Genomic DNA, 19,808 nt, shown 5'->3' with positions numbered 1-19,808 from the left:
GTTCCATTTTCTGAGGAGAAAAATGGGCCTCTGTGTATACACAGGCCCATATAATTTTGTAAGGTTAACCTACAGTTATATGCAAAATTTTCTGTGCACCTATGTTATGAACCCTAGGTTGCATTACTCCCAGGTATTTGTTGCCCCCTCTGGTAAGAGGATTATATTTCCCTGTCCAAATCATCACACCTGACCACGAGACATCTTTTAACATGTCTGATGCATGTTAAGACATCTAGTGCATGCTGCATTAGCCCAAACTGATACAGGGGAACCATAGGATAAGAATCTATTCCAGAGCCACATGACACTCATTTGTTACTCCTTCAGAAATTTATTCAGTGCCTCTGTTCCATGAGGGACACACACATTATCTCCCATTCTCACAACAGTCTTAGAGGATAGATCTTTTTGGATAGATGTTTTTTTTTTTATGTTTTTTAGATTCATAGCATTACAGGCCTACCTCAAGAAACAAGAAAAAAGTCAAATAAATAACCTAACTACACCGAAAGCAACTAGAGAAGGAAGAAATGAAGAACCCCAGGGTTAGTAGAAGGAAAGAAATCTTAAAAATTAGGGCAGAAATAAATGCAAAAGAAACTAAAGAGACCATAGCAAAAATCAACAAAGCTAAAAGCTGGTTTTTTTGAAAAAATAAACAAAATTGACAAACCATTAGCAAGACTCATTAAGAAACAAAGGGAGAAGAACCAAATTAGCAAAATTAGAAACGAAAATGGAGAGATCACAACAGACAACACTGAAATACAAAGGATCATAAGAGACTACTACCAGCAGCTCTATGCTAATAAAATGGACAACTTAGAAGAAATGGACAAGTTCTTAGAGAAGTATAACTTTCCAAAACTGAACCAGGAAGAAATAGAAGATCTTAACAAACCCATCACAAGCAAGGAAATCGAAACTGTAATCAGAAATCTTCCAGCAAACAAAAGCCCAGGACCAGACGGCTTCACAGCTCAATTCTACCAAAAATTCAGAGAAGAGCTAATACCTATCTTACTCAAACTCTTCCAGAAAATTGCAGAAGAAGGTAAACTCCCAAACTCATTCTATGAGGCCACCATCACCCTAATTCCAAAACCAGACAAAGATGCCACAAAAAAAGAAAACTACAGGCCAATGTCACTGATGAACATAGATGCAAAAATCCTTAACAAAATTCTAGCAGACAGAATCCAACAACATATTAAAAAAATCATACACCATGACCAAGTGGGGTTTATCCCAGGAATGCAAGGATTCTTTAATATCTGCAAATCAGTCAATGTAATACACCACATTAACAAATTGAAAGATAAAAACCATATGATTATCTCAATAGATGCAGAAAAAGCCTTTGACAAAATTCAACATCCATTTATGATAAAAACTCTCCAGAAAGCAGGAATAGAAGGAACATACCTCAACATAATAAAAGCTATATATGACAAACCCACAGCAAGCATCACCCTCAATGGTGAAAAATTGAAAGCATTTCCCCTGAAATCAGGAACAAGACAAGGGTGCCCACTCTCACCACTACTATTCAACATAGTTTTGGAAGTTTTGGCCACAGCAATCAGGGCAGAAAAAGAAGTAAAAGGAATCCAGATAGGAAAAGAAGTGAAACTCTCTCTGTTTGCAGATGACATGATCCTCTACATAGAAAACCCTAAAGACTCTACCAGAAAATTACTAGAGCTAATCAACGAATACAGGAAAGTTGCAGGATATAAAATTAACACAAAGAAATCTCTTGCATTCCTATACACTAACAATGAGAAAACAGAAAGAGAAATTAAGGAAACAATACCATTCATTATTGCAACAAAAAGAATAAAATACTTAGGAGTATATCTACCTAAAGAAACAGAAGACCTCTACATAGAAAACTATAAAACACTGAAGAAAGAAATCAAAGAGGACACAAGCAGATGGAGAAATATACCGTGTTCATGGATTGGAAGAATCAATATTGTCAAAATGGCTATACTACCCAAAGCAATCTATAGATTCAATGCAATCCCTATCAAACTACCAACGGTATTTTTCACAGAACTAGAACAAATAATTTCACAGTTTGTGTGGAAATACAAAAAACCTCGAATAGCCAAAGTAACCTTGAGAAAGAAGAATGGAACTGGAGGAATCAACCTGCCTGACTTCAGACTATACTACAAAACCACAGTCATCAAGACAGTATGGTACTGGCACAAAGACAGAAATATAGATCAATGGAACAGAATAGAAAGCCCAGAGATAAATCCACGAACCTGTGGTCACCTTATCTTCGACAAAGAAGGCAAGGATATACAATGGAAAAAAGACAACCTCTTTAACAAGTGGTGCTGGGAAAACTGGTCAACCACCTGTAAAAGAATGAAACTAGAACACTTTCTAACACCATACACAAAAATAAACTCAAAATGGATCAAAGATCTAAACGTAAGACCAGAAACTATAAAACTCCTAGAGGAGAACATAGGCAAAACACTCTCCAACATAAATCACAGCAGGATCCTCTATGACCCACATCCCAGAATTTTAGAAACAAAAGCAAAAATAAACAAATGGGACCTAATGAAACTTAAAAGCTTTTGCACAACAAAGGAAACTATAAACAAGGTGAAAAGACAGCCCTCAGATCGGGAGAAAATAATAGCAAACGAAGCAACAGACAAAGGATTAATCTCAAAAATATATAAGCAACTCCTCCAGCTCAACTACAGAAAAATAAATGACCCAATCAAAAAATGGGCCAAAGAATGAAACAGACATTTCTCCAAGGAAAACATACAGATGGCAAAAAAAACACATGAAAAGACGCTCAACATCACTCATTATCGAGAGAAATGCAAATCAAAACCACAATGAGGTACCATTACATGCCAGTCAGGATGGCTGCTATCCAAAAGTCTACAAGCAATAAATGCTGGAGAGGGTGTGGAGGAAAGGGAACCCTCTTACACTGTTGGTGGGAATGCAAATTAGTACAGCCACTATGGAGAACAGTGTGGAGATTTCTTAAAAAGCTGGAAATAGAACTGCCATATGACCCAGCAATCCCACTTCTGGGCATACACACCAAGGAAACCAGATCTGAAAGAGACACGTGCACCCCAATGTTCATCGCAGCACTGTTTGTAACAGCCAGGACATGGAAGCAACCTAGATGCCCATCAGCAGACGAATGGATGAGGAAGCTGTGGTACATATACACCATGGAATATTACTCAGCCATCAAAAAGAATTCATTTGAATCAATTCTAATGAGATGGATGAAACTGGAGCCCATTATACAGAGCGAAGTAAGCCAGAAAGATAAAGACCATTACAGTATACTAACACATATATATGGAATTTAGAAAGATGGTAACGATAACCCTATATGCAAAACAGAAAAAGAGACTCAGATGTATAGAACAGACTTGTGGACTCTGGGAGAAGGCGAGGGTGGGATGTTTCAAGAGGACAGCATCGAAACATGTATATTATCTAGGGTGAAACAGATCACCAGCCCAGGTTGGATGCATGAGACAAGTGCTCGGGCCTGGTGCACTGGGAAGACCCAGAGGGATCGGGTGGAGAGGGAGGTGGGAGGGGGGACCGGGATGGGGAATACATGTAAATCCATGGCTAATTCATTTCAATGTATGACAAAAACCACTGCAATGTTGTAAAGTAATTAGCCTCCAACTAATAAAAATAAATGGGAAAAAAAAAAGAGAATAATCATAAATAGGGTCAGTAACTTTATTGAGGTGATACAGCTTCTGATTAGCTTATCCAGGATTCAAACACAGATCTGATTCTCTCTGTATATATTTTATCTCTGTATTTTCCTGTTTGCTCTGTATATCTAACCATGTATATCTGATGAATCCTTTCTTTACCAGTATGTGGAATTAATAATGCAGTGTAGAAACCTTCTATGTCATAAACATTTTGTTCCTATTTAAATAAAGAGTCTTATAAACTGCAGGCTTGCAGGTCACAGATCTGTTGTATTCAGAGGTTTTTATTTTTGTTTTTAAGTTTGGAATCATGTACCTTTAGGTGAGGCTTACAGTTGCCAGTTAGCAACAGTAGCCATCACTCCCTACTATTTTAAGCCAGCTGTTTGTACACTTATCTGTGTGGTCTCCATAAACTTGAGTTTATAACCCCAGATTGGCTTACCTCATGTACATTGTTATGAAGACAGTGTAGATGAATAATTCTCTTGTGGTCATTCCTTGACTCCAGAGAAATTATTTTTCACAGTGTCAGACTAGCAACTTTCTAAATTGTGTGCAAGAAGGCAGAAGGTAATAAAAAGTCCATAGTTAATTTGAGATTTACTAGCCGGGCACTGTTCTAAAATTTTAACATTTAATTATCTCACATAATCCACCTAGTAACCTTATGAAATAGATAATGATGATTATTCCCATTTTAGAGACGGGGAAAACTGAGCAGGAGAAGCTGAATAGCTTTCCCAAGGTTGCACAGCAGTTAAGGGGTTGGGCCAGGATGCGAACTCAGCCTGATTCTGCATTCCTAGACATCATACTGTGATGGAGGTCTGTAGGTATCTGCACCAGCTCTTCTCATGAGTGAAAAGATCTCTTAGGTCATTACTTGATACCCTTATGTGAAGAACTAGTTTTGCTTTCTTTCATGTTGCAACTTTTTAATAACTATCCATAGTTACGAACTCGCGTACTCTTTCTATGATTAGACAGATGCCTTTTGGGGATTGTGAATCATACAGACATTATATTCTTTTGCTACCTTGAGTTCATTGGATAAACATTAGGTGGCTCTGATCTTTGGATCTTGTGAAAATCCTGGTCTTCACTGAGAATCCCCGAGTATGCTTTAATAGATGTAATAAGAAGATGTTAGCAAACCTGTCACTTCATCCTTTTAAAAAATTTCTCTTAGCACTTTGAACCAACGTGTGGTTTGTTACTTTTTGAGAAAGACTGCCATTCTCAAAATATACCATTTTACATTGTTTGAAAAATAATGATTTGTGCTGAACATTTACAAATTTTATCTTGAGGGAGAGTGTGTCTTAAGAGTTAACACTACCACCCTGAATTGAATTTCCTGAAACTTTGAAGTACTCAGCTTGGATGATAGGGCTTAACAGTTAGGGGACTGAAGCTTGGTGGTATGTGACCCTGTTGTGAGATGGGAAGACTGAGAACTGAGTGAAAATGAAATATGATTAAAGGTAGGAGCTGCCGTCACACCAGGAGGGGAGCAGAGACTGTTGAGAAGGGATCAGTGGGTAGGAGCACAAAGACTGCTCTCCTTCCACTTTCCCAAAAGGAGGGGCCGAGCAGGAGGGACTTTGTTTTGTACTTTTCTCCTGTCACTTCTACATGGTAAAATGAAGGGCTGGTAGCATGAAGACTATGAATACAATTGTAAAAACAATCAAGGATCTAAAAAAGGGGATTTTCTTTTGCTTGTGTATTCCCAAAGCTTTTCTAATTTTCTGTTCTGTTGTCATTGAAGTCTCTCTGGGGCATTTGAAACTTCAGATCTGAACTGGGTCGAAAAAAAGTCTTCCAGGCTCCAGCCTCTCTAGCAATGTTCATGTCACACCTGTGCCATCAGAGTGATTCGTGAATGACCGAAAAGACTACTGGTTCAGGGGAGGTCTTTAGATGGTACGAAGGATCAGCTGTAAACAGGTCAGGGTTTTTTGTTTCGTTGTTTTGGTTCTAATTTGCATGTTTTATTTTGTTAACTTTGCCTAATATTTATACACTATGCCTACTCTCGTTTATTTTGATGGTTGAGCTGTACAGGATGTTATGTATAAGCACACACATCATCAAATGTTCGTTTTGTTGAAACCAGATTAATGTCACAATATTCAGAAAACTTCTTGTGTTTTCAGCTTTTTCTAAAAAAAATCGACACTTTGATAGACCAAAATGAGGTAAATGTGTCTCTTGTGCACTGTTGTATAGTACTAATGGATTGTTAGATATTTGCCATAGTGTTAACATGTTAATTTATGCCCTGTAAATGAATATGAGACACTATTGCTGGGAAAACTGTATAGTCTGCAGAATAAATGCTGTATAAGAAACAAGCCTTCTTCTAAATAACTTTTTTTTTTTTTTGCTAGTTCACACTTCGGAGCAGTAGGCACTATAGGTGTGAAGAATCTAGGGACTGTGTAATTTGAGTGATAAACCGGATTATAAAATAAGCTTAATTACTGATAAGAGTTTTGCTCATAGTTTGACGTGGTCATGTAGTATCTATTGGCTACTTTTGCAAGAAGCATTGGAAGACACACTTTTGGGAGCTAGTCGAGTGCTGTTTCTAGTATTTTGAAATAAAAGCTTAAAGCTTTTTGGTAAGCAAACCTTTTTTAATTCTATCAGAACCAGTTACCTGTAGTGAGTAATAAGGAGGAAATATTTTATATGTGCAGGGATAGTTTGTAAAACTCATACATCTGCTTATTGACAGGAATCCTTAATATTTCTACTCTTTGTAGACACATTCTTGTTTCCTATAAATAAATTTTATAGCAATATGAAGTCTGTTAATGTCTAAGAGAACAAATGTTTTAAACTTTGTTATCACCAGTTCTAAATAAGTTAAATTCAACAAATCTATATTATTTGGCCAGCATTTTGCTAGGAACTGGCATGCACAGTGAATAAGACATTCACTCATTTGTTGAAAAAATATTTATTCAGTGTCTTCTATGGGTAATCTGAAGGGCTTCCCTGAGGAGAGAGTGCTTATGTTAGGGTTCAAAATGAGTAGGAGATACCAAGGTGTGAATAGCAAGATAAAGAAAAAGAGTCTTTCACATGCCTTGATCCAGGGACTCCAGGTTGAGAAAATGAAGAGTTAAAAAAGCCCAAGCTGTCCAGAATGGCTGAAGCCAGGCAGAGAGGAAGAGAGGAGCAGTGGCTTAAGATAAAACTGAAGAGATAGCCAGAAGCCAGTTCATGGAGGGATGTCTAATTTGCAAGGCAAGCTTAGGAATGTGGAGCTGATTATTAAGGCAATGGAAGGTCAGTCAAGGGTTTAGGGAGGAAAATGATTTTTTTTAATATCACTCTGATTGCTTTGTATAGAATGGATTTTAGAGTGTGGGCCAAGAGAGGATAGTATGTAAAGAAAGCAGGATGCTAGTGGAGGAATCTTACAGATGAAATGGAGAAGTGGATTGCTTCTAGAGACCCTTAGGAGTAGTAAAGACTAGATGTGGTGATTTTTTGAGATGTGGAATTAAGAGAGGGAGCATGTGGAGTCTGAGATAATTCCCAGGCTTCTGACTTCAGCCTCTAGGAGAGTGTTGGTCACATCCCCTGAGATGGGGAAAAGGACAGAAGACAAGGTCCATTTTAATTTCTGAGGTAATACCTCAAAGTGGACAGATTTGTGGGCATAAATAGGGAACACGGGACAATAGTCATTTATCTTCAACAGGAGATGTATATGGTGTGTACATATATATAAATAATTATGTATGTTTTCAAACTTTGACTGAAAGTATCAGGCAGTATCAAAACAGTATCAGTCAGTGAAGACGTACGGACATTAAAGAGAGGAGTCACCGCGAGAGGGACCCTGGCGGGCGGCAGCTAGGAGAGGGCTCAGGAGGGAACGCTGAGAGGAGCCGGGGCACAGTTTCCCGGGAGCTGGGATCTGAGGGGCTGCATTTTAAGGTTTTAATGGGAGTGAGCTTGTCCTTTGGTTCTTGGTCATTCTTGATTAAACCAGTTTTTTTTTGCTGAGGCTGTTAACCCAGATTAACATTTAAATACTAGAGTTTAAGATTTTAATTAGAAGGCTGGAATGGAACTCTGACTTGTGAATTGGTTGGCTACTGCTAATGACTTTGTAGCTTTTTAAAATTTGATATCTAAGGCTGTGATTGGGGTGGGAATGTGAAGCTTTAAAAACCTAGAAATGTGCTTATGAGAGGAAGCTGTAGCCTGTTGTGGAGATAAACTAGGAGAAGAGATGAAGAATAGAGGAGAAAGGACCGTGTTTCATTAGACAAGGCTTTTTATATTATACAGTGCCTTGCATGAACCAGACTTTGGAGATACCAGAACTGAATTTTTATTTTCAACATTTCAATTTTGCTTTAATTGGGTACTTGAAACATGAAACATTTTATGGTGTGAAATACCAAATTAAAGCTCCCAGTGGCAACATGGAGTCGTCATCTGTGATATAGAGTCATTTGGGGGGGGTGGAGCCTGGGAATGAAAATGTGGAGACTGGAAAAGTCACCCTACAGGCTGGGCCGAGGTTGCTTCGGTGATGCATTCTGTAGTGGGGATTTCGGTGCCAGAGTTACCTGAAATTGGGTCTCACACTGTAGCTCCAGCATATTTAGGAGGCCCACTTGCCATGCCCCTCATCCTCTGCTGAAATGTGGAGATGACATCTGCCACCCAGTTTATTTTGATAATTAAATGAGAAAATGAATGTAAGGTCTCTGGCAGAGTGTCTTATTCACAGTAGGCACTTAATTCTTAGTTCCTCTTTCACCTCCAGTTTAATTTCCTTTATATCCAGCTTTAGTGGTCTCTAATAATGATATAGAAGCCTTATTAGTGGCCAGATAGATTTAATGAATGAGTTAGAACAAATGCAGTTGAATTTCTCACCTCTCCTTATTGATTATGAAAATAGAAATTCATAGCACTTCATCTTTTAGAATTGCTAAACCAGATGATGCTCAGGACTGCCCTTAGAGGCACACAGAATAGTTTTTGAAGGGTTTAAAATAGCAATTGATAAAATAATTTGAAATGTAATTCAGTGATAGGCTTTCTGCTGAAAAACATTTGGTCACTTACTCATCCAGTTAACATTTATGAAGCACTGTTTTTGTCCCGGGCCTGTGTAATGTGGGAGACTGACAAGTGAACAGATGATTCTTACACACCATAGTAAGTCTTGTGCTATGGGGAATCACAGGGAATCGTGGCAAGAAAATCTGACAGCGTGTGCCAAATGTTTTTAAAAATATGCATCCTCTTTTACCTCGTTGATGTGCTTCTAGCAATATAACCTGAGGAAGTTTGATGAAATCTTGCTTATAATAAAATTGGTAATTGCAAATGTATAACAAAAGTGACATTACTTTGCCAGAGAAGGTCCGTCTAGTCAAAGCTATGGCTTTTCCAGTAGTCATGTGTGGATGTGAGAGTTGGACTATAAAGAAAGCTGAGCACCAAAGAATTGATGCTTTTGAACTGTGGTGTTGGAGAAGACTCTTGAGAGTCCCTTGAACTGCAAGGATATCCAACCAGTCCATCCTAAAGGAGATCAGTCCTGAATATTCATTGGAAGGACTGATGCCGAACCTGAAACTGCAGTATCTTGGCCACCTAATGTGAAGAACTGACTCAACTAGAAAAGACCCTCATGCTGGGAAAGATTGAAGGTGGGTGGAGAAGGGGATGACAGAGGATGAGATGGTTGGATAGCATCACTGACTTGATGGTCATGAGTTTGAGCAAGCTCTGGGAGTTGGTGACGGACAGGGAACCCTGGCGTGCTGCAGTCCATGGGGTCTCGAAGAGTCGGACACGACTAAGCAACTAAACTGAACAAAAATGAATTGGTTTGGTTTCTATATGATAAATGGGCATTCTTTGTGCCTCTCAGTGATCACAGAGATCTATAAGTGACAGGAAGACTAATCAGGGTATATTATGAAGAGGAAAAAGTAGGTTACCAAGGGATGTTTTTAAAAAAATAATTAATTTTTAAAGAAAAAGTTCAGCAAGATCCTTTCCAAATCACTTTTCTGTATTCTCTGCCTTGAAGAAGGGCTTCCCTGGTAGTGCAGATGGTAAAGAATCTGCTTGCAATGCAGGAGACCTGGGTTCAATCCCTGAGTCAGGAAGGTCCCCTGGAGAAGGGAATGGCAAATCATTTAAAAAGACATAGGTATGGTCATAATCTGGAAGCAGGGTGCGAATTTAAGTGAGCTAATCATCTTGCCAAATCTGTGTGGTGCTTCCAGTCTTTTGAGGTGCACTTTGCAGTAAGAAGATTGACCTGTGAGAAAACTCATTCTGAAAATCATGGGAAAAAATATGTCTAGTGAGTATGTTTGTAACCAGCCCCAGGGACTTCTTCACTGGTCAGTTTTTTTAGCTTGTGGAATAATTCCATTTCTGGATACCTCAGGTTCTAAGAGTACATTTGTTGAGAAATTATTTTTCCCCTTAGTTGATAATAAGATAAACTGCCAAGATCTTGGCTTCTGTTCACTTTTCAGCAGCAATCCCTTTAAAATTCAAAAGTTTTAACTTAGGTTTTGCAAACAGTTTATTTTGGAGAAACTTTATTCAAGGCCAGATTTATACCTTTGTATATAGGATAAACTCTACCAATTTACAAAAATAGATAATTATTCCTTTTTTTGTTTTTTCCTCAAAAAGATGGATAAGCTTGGAGAGCTCTAGTTTTCCCATTTATATGAGAACTGTAAAACAACAAGTAACAAGTCTTTTCTGTTTCTGGATCAAATGGAGTGACTATTTCTGGCCTCTCCTGTGTTGCTTTCCAGAGTAGAGTAACAAGAGGCAGTCTCTGCCTACTTTGTTGTTTACTTTTTTACACGGAATATACATCTGCTCCCCTTTGTCCTTGGAGTAGGCTTCTGGGATTTTTTTTTTACTTCTGTTTCTAGTCGTAAATTGGATGCTAAATGATATAGAAAGAAAGGAATCAGGAGGTTAAGAACTATAAGGCAAACATCAGGGCTAAAAGGCTAAAATACCTTTTCTTTTTAATGACTATTATTTGTTGAGTGCCCATGTACAGATCACTCACCTAGAGCCAGATATCCTGGAATGTGAAATCAAGTGGAGCTTAGGAAGCATCACTACAGACGAAGCTAGCAGAGGTGATGGAATTTCAGTTGAGCTATTTCAAATCCTCAAACATGATGCTGTGAAAATGCTGCGCTTAATATGCCAGCAGATTTGGAAAAATCAGCAGTGGCCACAGGACTGGAAAAGGTCAGTTTTCATTCCAGTCCCAAAGAAAGGCAATGCCAAAGAATGTTCAAACTACTGCACAGTTGCACTCATCTCACACGCTAGTAAAGTAATGCTCAAAATTCTCCAAGCCAGGCTTCAGCAATACATGAACTGTGGACTTCCAGATGTTCAAGCTGTCTATAGAAAAGGCAGAGGAACCAGAGATCAAATTCCCAGCATCCGCTGGATCATCGAAAAAGCAAGAGAGTTCCAGAAAAACATCTATTTCTGCTTTATTGACTATGCCAAAGCATTTGACTGTGGATCACAATAAACTGTGGAAAATCCTGAAAGAGATGGGAATACCAGCCCACCTGACCTGCCTCTTGAGAAACCTGTATTCAGGTCAGGAAGCAACAGTTAGAACTGGACATGGAACAACAGAATGGTTCCAAATAGGAAAAGGAGTATGTCAAGGCTGTATATTGTCACCCTGCTTATTTAACTTATATGCAGAGTACATCATGAGAAACTCTGGGCTGGAGGAAGCACAAGCTGGAATCAAGATTGCCAGGAGAAATATCAATAACCTCAGACATGCAGATGACACCACCCTTATGGCAGAGAGTGAAGAGGAACTAAAGAGCCTCTTGATGAAAGTGAAAGAAGAGAGTGAAAAAGTTGGTTTAAAGCTCAACATTCAGAAAACTAAGATCATGGCATCTGGTCCCATCACTTCATGGCAAATAGACGGGGAGACAGTGGAAACAGTGTCAGACTTTATTTTCTTGGGCTCCAAAATCACTGCAGATGGTAATTGCAGCCATGAAATTAAAAGACGCTTACTCCTTGGAAGGAAAGTTATGACCAACCTAGATAGCAGAGACATTGCTTTGCCAACAAAGGTCCATCTCGTCAAGGCTGTGATTTTTCCAGTACTTATGTATGGATGTGAGAGTTGGACTATGAAGAAAGGTGAGCGCTGAAGAATTGATGCTTTTGAACTGTAGTGTTGGAGAAGACTCTTGAGAGTCCCTTGGACTGCAGGGAGATCCAGCAAGTCTATCCTAATGGAGATCATTCCTGAATATTCATTGGAAGGACTGATGCTGAAGCTGAAAACTCCAGTACTTTGGCCATCTGATGTGAAGAGCTGACTCATTTGAAAAGACCCTGATTCTGGGAAAGATTGAAGGCAGGAGGAGAAGGGGATGACAGAGAATAGATGGTTGGATGGCATCACCGACTCAATGGACATGAGTTTGGGTAAACTCCGGGAATTTGTTATGGACAGGGAAGCCTGGCGTGCTGCAGTCCGTGGAATCGCAAAGAGTCGGACATGACTGAGCCACTGAACTGAACTGAACATGTGCAGATACCTTATGTACATTATCTTGTTTAATCCACACTGTCCTGAGAGGTAGAAATAACTCCTTTTCCTTCGTTTTACAAAGACCCCCGAAGAATAAACAGTTTGCTTTTAGCCATTTGCGAATTCCAAATTTGATTCTAGATCTGACGTTAAAGCTTTTGTATCGTTTTTAAGCTGCTAACTTTTGCCTAGGAGTTAGAAAACTCTTGTGATTAACTGTGAATTTTGTCTGGTGAGTTGCATTAACTTTTTGGCTCTTGCTTTCTTTATTTGTGAAGTGAGAGGATTGAGCTGGATCTTTAAAGTTAATTCTGGTTGTAAAATTCTGTTATTTGTGATTTCTTTATTGAATTGAAATGGAGAGTGTATAAAGCTTCTACTAGTTCTCTTGTTTGCAGCCAATTTGGTTTGTGAAGAATACTGTTAGCCTTGTGATTTTTTTTCATACCATCATCCTGTGGTGGTACAAAAAAGACATCAGTGAGAGGATGGGTTAAAAGAAGGTACATTATATCAGCTGCAGATTCACAAAAGAAAACTTATTTAAAGAGCATCTGGACATTAGGAAACATGGCAAACATGGGCTGGAGATTGTGTAGGTGGGACCTGGTAAACTGTCTTCGAACACCAACATGATTTAACCTCAAAGAGTTATCATGCCTCAGTGAGTGATTCTGTGTGTGTGTCTGTTTTGAGGCATTGGAGATTCTGTTAAAAGGTACAATGATGACTCAGTTTCAATTCTTCTAGGGTCTTATTTCCAATTAAGTTGTAGAGAAGTGGCTGTAGGAGGGACACATGATTATTGACATAGAGCTAATGAGATGACATGATATAAAAAAAGCATTATCTGCAATATTTTTATTCCACTTATGTAGTACCCTTTTCTCTAAAAGTGCTGTACAACTAACATTGGGATAATAAGCCATTTTAAAATGTCAAAACACTGAAGAGTGTTGAAAGTTGAAAGTGGCTAGGAGAAATAAATACACAGAAGTAGTGGAGGCTTTAAATCACTGATGGGCACAGCAGATTAGTGATTCTTTGGCTAAATCCATTGCATTCACCTTTGATGCTGTAAATGGCTGGGAGTTTGACATGGAGGCCTTTTCCTTGGGTCAGTCTAGTGCACACCAATTTACATCCTATGGTTAAGACTGAAGACCATGAATTTTCATGTCAGATAACCTATGTTTAAATCCTGATTCTACTGCTTACTAGCTGCTGAAACAAATTAACCCAAGTTTTCCGAACCTCAGTTTCTTCATCAATGAAGTGGTGGTAATTTATACCTCCCTTGGTGTAGGGTTGTTCGGAGGATTAAAGTAAATGAGTTAAATAGGTAAAACATTTAGTTCAGTGCCTGGTACATGGTAAATGCAACATAAATGCTAGCAATTCTTATGCTCAGACTATGTCAGAATAGTGACTCTGATAAGATTATTGAGCATAACAACAGCTTTTCAGTTTCAAAAGATAAGGTGATGTGGAGTGTACAGGATCTTGTGTTCCTTCTCTGAATTGATACAGAAAAGTATTATCTGTATTTCATAGACTAGTATAAGAGTTTTTAATAAGGAAGCATACAGAGACTAAACATATTACTTTAAGCAGTCACATACATACCGCTGGCTTTAAGAAATAAAAAAAAATTGCGGATAGAATTGAAGATCCTTGTTCAGTTCAGATCTAAGTTTTCAGATGCCCCGGAAAGACTTCAGTGACAACAGAAAATTAGAGAAGCTTTGGGAAAACACAGTGCAGGTTTCGATCCCTGAGTCGGGAAGATCCCCTGGAGGAGGAAATGGTGACCCACTCCAGTATTCCTGTCTGGAGAATTCCATGGACAGAGGAACCTGGTAGGTTGCAGTCTGTGAGGCCACAGAGTTGGACATGACTGAGCATTCAGTTCAGTTTAGTCGCTCAGTCGTGTCCGACTCTTTGCGACCCCATGGACTGCAGCATGCCAGGTCTCCCTGTCCATCACCACTCCCGCAGTTTATTCAAATTCATGTCCATTGAGTCGGTGATGCCATCCAACAATCTCATCCTCCATCATCTGTCCCCTTTTCCTCCTGCCCTCAATTTTTCCCAGCACCAGGGTCTTTTTCAATGAGTCAGTTCTTCACATCAGGTAGCCAGAATATTGGAGGTTTAGCTTCAGCATCAGTCCTTCCAGTGAACACCCAGGACTGGTCTACTTTAGGATGGACTGGTTGGATCTCCTTGCAGTCCAAGGGACTCTCCAGACACCACAGTTCAAAAGCATCAATTCTTCGGCACTCAGCTTTCTTCACAGTCCAACTCTCACATCCATACATGAGTACTGGAAAAACCATAGCCTTGACGAGATGGACCTTTGTTGGCAAAGTAATGTCTCTACTCTTTAATATGCTATCTAGGTTGGTCATAACTTTCCTTCCACGGAGTAAACGACTGAACATAACACACATAGCACGTTGGACATACATATCTTTCTGTAGCTTGCTTTTCTCTCTCAACATTGTTTTTGAGATTTTCTGTTGTACTTACAGTTCTATTCATTTATTAATATTTTAACTGCCACACATTATTTCATCAAATGAATGAGTATACCATTTTAATGTATTCTCTGCCAGTGGACATTACCTATAATTTTGAATATTTCTGCATAGCTCTCACTTCATATCCCATTGCTCACCACCAATCTCAGAGGTAACCGCTGTCCTGAACTGTGTTAATTTTTTAGTGACTTAGAGATACATATTCTTAAACAATATATGATTTGTTTTGCATGTTTTTAATGTTTATGTAGTACAGTCTTACTATATTATTTAGTGACTTTCTTTTTTTGTTCAACATAATTTTGAGGTTTATTCATGTTGATGTGATGTGGCAATAGTCATTTATTTTCACTGTGTACATTATTCCACTATTTGAATATATTATGATTTATGGACATTTAGGTTGCGTCTGACTTGTTAGTATTACAAACTGTATATAATCAGCATCCTTGTACTTGTGTGCTGATTTTCTCTGAGATACATACCTCCTAATAGAATGACTAGGGTATAGATAATGTATGTGCATCTTTATGTTCACTGGATATTGATAAGTAGCAATTATATTATCAGTTAATTATACATATTTTCTAATTTCTAATTTGACCCTTGAGTTTAAAATGCATTTTAAAAACTTGCAAATATATAAGATTTTTATTACCAGTTTTTAACTTAATTGCTCTCTGGTCAATTAATAATGCCTATTTCTTACTAATTCTTTGTTACCTGTTGAGACTTTTGCTTTATAACATAATGTGTGGTCAGAATTTATCCAGGTTTTAGGCAGTTTTTATAAATATTCCACATGTGTTTGAAAGTAATTCATTATCTAATTGTTGGTTTCCCATAAATTCTGATCATTGAATCCCATAGATTCCAATGGTTTCCGAAAGTAATTCATTATCTAATTGTTGGTTTCCCATAAATTCCGATCATTGAATCCCATAGATTCCAATGGTTTCCAATTACTTTTGCTTTACATATTTTGAGGCTTTGTTTTTAGGTACATATAGATTAAATAAGAGTTGTTTTATATTTCTGGTAATTTTATTTTTTTTTTGGCAGTTATATAATGATCTTCTTTATCTCTCATAATGCTTTTTCTTCAAAGTTTACATTTCCTGAGAGTACTTTAGCTATGATTGGCTTTTTAATCATTTTACTGGTGTTTTGTTTACATACTTAAAAATTTTTCTCTCATGTTAATATTTTTAGTATGTCTCTTGGAAGCTCCATAATTTTCCAAGCAGGATTTTGTTTATTTAGTTTGAATTTCCTGTATTTTAACTGTTAAGTTTAAACTGTTTACATTTATTACCACTAGTGGTATATCTGAACTTACTCCTACCAGATTATTATTTGTTTTCTGTTTACCCTGCTTTTTTCCTCAGCTGTTTTTCACCTTCTTTCCTGTCCAGGAAAGAACAGTTTGAACAGTTTTTCTTTATTCCTTTTATTCTTGTTTACCCCTAAAATTTTAACATGCGCTTGGCATTTCTGAGACTTAACATTAAAATCAGTATGATTACCTGAATAATACAGGGACCATGGAAATCTTTAATTCATTGACCCTCCACCAATTTTCTAAGGTTTTGACCAGTATTTTAATTACATTTTTTAATCACTCAAATTAGTTTTAATTTTTATACTAACTTTCATTATTTTCTAATATCCAAGGCAATTGTGAAGTCCTTATTTAAACTTGTTCTTTGTTTTTTTCATTTATTTTTATTAGTTGGAGGCTAATTACTTTACAGTATTGTAGTGGTTTTTGCCATACATTGACATGAATCAGCCATGGATTACATGTGTTCCCCATCCTGAACCCCTCTCCCACCTCCCTCCCCATCCCATCCCTCTGGGTCATCCCAGTGCACCAGTCCTGAGCACTTGTCTCATGCATCCAACCTGGACTGGTGATCTGTTTCACACTTGATAATATACATGTTTCGATGCTATTCTCTCAGATCATCCCACCCTCGCATTCTCCCATAGAGTCCAGAAGTCTGTTCTATACATCTGTGTCTCTCTTTCTGTCTTGCATATAGGGTTATTGTTAACCATCTTTCTAAATTCCATATATATGCATTAGTATACTGTATTGGTGTTTATCTTCTGGATTACTTCAGTCAGTATAATGGGCTCCATTTTTGTCCATCTCATTAGAACTGATTCAAATGAATTCTTTTTAATGGCTGAGTAATATTCCATTGTGTATATGTACCATAGCTTTCTTATCCACTGGTCTGCTGGTGGGCATCTATGTTGCTTCCATGTCCTGGCTGTTACAAACAGTGCTGTGATGAACATTGGGGTGCACGTGTCTCTTTCAGTTCTGGTTTCCTCGGTGTGTATGCCCAGGAGTGGGATTGCTGGGTCATGTGGCTGTTCTATTTCCAGTTTTTTAAGGAATCTCCACACTATTCTCCATGGCAGCTGTACTAATTTGCATTCCCACCAACAGTGTAAGAGGGTTCCCTTTTCTCCACACCCTCTCCAGCATTTATTGCTTGTAGACTTTTGGATAGCAGCCGTTCTGACTGGCGTGTAATGGTACCTCACTGTGGTTTTGATTTGCATTTCTCTCGATAATGAGTGATGTTGAGCATCTTTTCATGTGTTTGTTAGCCATCTGTATGTCTTCTTTGGAGAAATGTCTGTTTAGTTCTTTGGCCCATTTTTTGATTGGGTTATTTATTTTTCTGGAATTGAGCTGCAGGAGTTGCTTGTATATTTTTGAGATTAATCCTTTGTCTGTTGCTTCATTTGCTATTATTTTCTCCCATTCTGAGGACTGTCTTTTCACCTTGCTTATAGTTTCCTTTGTTGTGCAAAAGCTTTTAAGTTTAATTACGTCCCATTTGTTTATTTTTGCTTTTATTTCCACTATTCTGGGAGGTGGGTCATAGAGGATCCTGCTGTGATTTATGTCGGAGAGTGTTTTGCCTATGTTCTCCTCTAGGAATTTTATAGTTTCTGGTCTTACATTTAGATCTTTGATCCATTTTGAGTTTATTTTTGTGTATGGTGTTAGAAAGTGTTCTAGGTTCATTCTTTTACAGGTGGTTGACCAGTTTTCCCAGCACCACTTGTTAAAGAGGTTGTCTTTTTTTCCGTTGTATATTCTTGCCTCCTTGGTCGAAGATTAAGGTGTCCGTAGGTATGTGGATTTATCTCTGGGCTTTGTTTTGTTCCAGTGATCTGTATTTCTGTCTTTGTGCCAGTACCATACTGTCTTGATGACTGTGGATTTGTAGTAGAGCCTGAAGTCAGGCAGGTTGATTCCTCCAGTTCCATTCTTCTTTCTCCAGATTGCTTTGGCTATTTGTATTTCCATACAAATTGTGAAATTATTTGTTCTAGTTCTGTGAAGAATACTGTTGGTAGCTTGATAGGGATTGCATTGAATCTATAGATTGCTTTGGGTAGTATAGCCATTTTGACAATATTGATTCTTCCAATCCATGAACATGGTATATTTCTGCATCTATTTGTGTACTCTTTGATTTCTTTCTTCAGTGTTTTATAGTTTTCCATGTATAGGTCTTTTGTTTCTTTAGGTAGATATACTCCTAAGTATTTTACTCTTTTTGTTGCAATGGTGAATGGTATTCTTTCCTTAATTTCTCTTTCTGTTTTCTCATTGTTAGTGTATAGGAATGCAAGGGATTTCTGTGTGTTAATTTTATATCCTGCAACTTTACTCTATTCATTGATTAGCTTTAGTAATTTTCTGGTAGAGTCTTTAGGGTTTTCTATGTAGAGGATCATGTCATCTGCAAACAGTGAGAGTTTTACTTCTTTTCCTATCTGGATTCCTTTTATTTCTTTTTCTGCTCTGGTTGCTGTGGCCAAAACTATGTTGAATAGTAGTGGTGAGAGTGGGCACCCTTCTCTTGTTCCTGACTTTAGGGGAAATGCTTTCAAATTTTCACCATTGAGGATAATGTTTGCTGTGGGTTTGTCATACATAGCTTTTATTATGTTGAGGTATGTTCCTTCTATTCCTGCTTTCTGGAGAGTTTTTATCATAAATGGATGTCGAATTTTGTCAAAGGCTTTTTCTGCATCTATTGAGATAATCATATGGTTTTTATCGATTTGTTAATGTGGTGTATTACATTGATTGATTTGTGGATATTAAAGACTCCTTGCATTCCTGGGATAAAGCCCACTTGGTCATGATGTATGATCTTTTTAATATGTTGTTGGATTCTGTTTGCTAGAATTTTGTTAAAGATTTTTGCATCTATGTTCATCAGTGATATTGGCCTGTAGTTTTCTTTTTTTGTGGCATCCTTGTCTGGTTTTGGCATTAGGGTGATGGTGGCCTCATAGAATGAGTTTGGAGTTTACCATCTTCTGCAATTTTCTGGAAGAGTTTGAGTAAGATAGGTGTTAGCTCTTCTCTGAATTTTTGGTAGAATTCAGCTGTGAAACCATCTGGTCCAGGGCGTTTGTTTGCTGGAAGATTTCTGATTACAGTTTCGATTTCTATGCTTGTGATTGGTCTGTTAAGATCTTCTATTTCTTCTTGGCTCAGTTTTATGAAGTTATACTTTTCTAAGAATTTTTCCATTTCTTCCAAGTTGTCCATTTTATTGGCATAGAGCTGCTGGTAGTAGTCTCTTATGATCCTTTGTATTTCAGTCTTGTCTGTTGTGATCTTTCTATTTTCATTTCTAATTTTGTTGATTTGGTTCTTCTCCCTTTGTTTCTTAATGAGTCTGGCTACCGGTTTGTCAATTTTATTTATCTTTTCAAAAAACCAGCTTTTAGCTTTGTTGATTTTTGCTATGGTCTCTTTTGTTTCTTTTGCATTTATTTCTGCCCTAATTTTTAAGATTTCTTTCCTTCTGCTAACCCTGGGGTTCTTCATTTCTTCCTTCTCTAGTTGCTTTCGGTGTAGAG

At 37.8% G+C, this 19,808-nt stretch overlaps 1 protein-coding gene across 2 annotated transcripts in view; it reads left to right on the top strand.

The window, feature by feature from the left end:
• Window positions 1–19,808, top strand: part of ZFAND3 (zinc finger AN1-type containing 3) — a 320,114-nt gene that overhangs the window by 220,819 nt on the left and 79,487 nt on the right. The window lies entirely within an intron of this gene.

The sequence above is a fragment of the Odocoileus virginianus genome, chromosome 27 (assembly GCF_023699985.2).
Source record: "Odocoileus virginianus isolate 20LAN1187 ecotype Illinois chromosome 27, Ovbor_1.2, whole genome shotgun sequence".
Taxonomy (NCBI): Eukaryota; Metazoa; Chordata; class Mammalia; order Artiodactyla; family Cervidae; genus Odocoileus; species Odocoileus virginianus.
Note: the sequence above shows the minus strand (reverse complement) of the source record. Positions and strands in the feature narration are given on the sequence as shown.